This window comes from Grammomys surdaster, unplaced genomic scaffold (genome assembly GCF_004785775.1).
Source record: "Grammomys surdaster isolate TR1022 unplaced genomic scaffold, NIH_TR_1.0 126531, whole genome shotgun sequence".
NCBI lineage: Eukaryota > Metazoa > Chordata > Mammalia > Rodentia > Muridae > Grammomys > Grammomys surdaster.
Genome location: NW_021621323.1, coordinates 3114143 through 3116245, shown reverse-complemented (window position 1 = coordinate 3116245; position 2103 = coordinate 3114143). Strand labels below are relative to the sequence as shown.

Here is a 2103-nt window from a genome sequence, read left to right as displayed (position 1 = left end):
GGGAGGTAGAGCTCTGTAAGGCAACGTTGTCTACGTAGTGAGATTCAAGACAGCTAGGGCTACACGGTGAGACCCTGTCTCAACATAAACAAAACAAACCACCTTTCCCAACCCCCAAACTGCAGATGGTCTAACTCATCTTGATCTAAAGTAATATTCTCATATTCTCTGACCTAGGTTGTATAAAAATGGGCCCCCTGAAGACCAGTAACAAAGTATAACTTACTTTATACAGTATTACTTACTTAATTATAGGATGAATAAATCTTGTAAACTAAGCACACATCTGTTCACAAAGCCTGAAGCTGTAGATAACCTGTAATAACCTTACAATTACACAATAAAACTCTGTAGCATAACACCTGCTACCATTTTTTTTTATTTATAAATAGGATGCAGTGCAGTTATGTTTTTCCTCCCAGTTCCAAAGTCTTTATTGCTTTAGAAAAGATGGCACATCCAGTCAGTGGGATGAAGACCTATATGTCTGGGAACCCATGAGTAGTGCCAAAAAGGACTCTGGTTTATTTACCTCTGCTCCTACACCAGTCATGGGCACGAGACTTGTAATCAATTGGTTCCTTAGGCTTAAACAATAGACAGATCTCCTTCTCAGCACTCTCCACTGAATCGCTGTCATGATGTTCCTGCCAATTTGAATGCAAAAATCCCCTCTAATGATGCCTTGTTTAGAGTCAACTGGATTGGTCTCTCCCAGCATCACTGGGCCTGTTTTCACCAGACTGACCCCTCCCAGACCATGAGTCCCATGGGCCCTGAGTTCATGTACTTTCCCAACCCCAGGAAGAAAGGACGCGCAATGTAGCGCTGCTTCAGGTATTCTTCAGAAGCCCGAAGGAACTTCATGGCCGCCAGGTGGAATCTCTTCTGCTCGAAGCGCTTGATGCTCCCTCCCACCAGGCCGTGCTGCACGCCATCTAGCTTGATGGTAATGAAGGTACGAGGTTGGCCGTGGTCCGAAAGCCAAGGGGTTAGTTAGCTGAGGTCTGCAGTGAGCGGTGGGAGCAAAGAGCGGCAATGCAGTTATTAAACATGTTTTAAAAATATAAGTCTTGTGTGAGTGTTCATGTGTGTGCATGCACGTATGCTGTATTTAAACACCGAAGAACAGCCAGCCATAGGTGCCAATTTTCAGGTGCTGTCCACCTTGTGTTTTGACTTGCTGAATAGGTTGGTCTGATTGTCCCAAAGCCTCAAGGATGTGCCCACCTCTGTCACCTCAGCACTAGAACTACAAACAATTGCCAATATGCCCAGCTGAGACTTTTCTTTCAGATTTTTCTTGAGAACATTGTCCATGACTAAACTGTATTCACGTCGCTTCCACCTTGCCCTCTTCACACATGGCCTCTTGAGTCTCTTGTATGTGTGTGGATTTAGAGCTGACCCCTTGGGACTGGATAACCTCTCAGTGGTCTCATCCCTGTAGAAAACAAATTGTCTCTTCTTCAGCAGCCGTTAGCCAAGAGCCTGAAGCTCTCCAGACATTTGGTGGGGCCTTGTGAGATTTCTCCCACCTGTGTTGACATGGTATCTAGTGTGGTCATTAGGCAGGTTTTGTATAGGCAAACTTTTGTTGACATTTTGTGGGTGCAGCACCCCTGTCATATCTAGAAGACAATATCCCACAGCACGAACCCTAATCCTCTCCATCTCTGGTGAATTCTCCTCCTTGTAAATATTACACTAGCATCTCCCACAGGCTCTTGTTCCTCCTATTTGTCAGGGTGTTTTAACGTTGGTAGAAGTCTAGGCGGGTAGACAGACCACAGGTCAGAGCTTAAGAGTAGTCGCTCACAGCTCTCGGAGGAGTAGAAGCCAGAGTGCATGCAAGGAAAGCCTTAGAGAAATAACAATGACCAGGAGAGCCAAACACATTAGGATTTGCTACAGGTCATCCTAGGAGACTAGTAGCTTAAAGCAACTGATTCAGGAACTTCTCCTTAACACTTTCCAGAGATAAGCATTGCTAATGGCTTCCATCTTACACAGCCTTCTGGAAATCTTCTAGTTATAACAGAAACACGGACACTGGATTTGAAAAGTTATTATGTTTAACTAGAAAATTATACTAAAACAAAG

At 44.4% G+C, this 2103-nt stretch overlaps 1 pseudogene; it reads right to left on the bottom strand.

The window, feature by feature from the left end:
* Positions 1–524: 524 nt before the first annotated feature.
* On the bottom strand, positions 525–984 carry LOC114614739 (annotated as a pseudogene).
* Between the last annotated feature and the right edge of the window lie 1119 nt (positions 985–2103).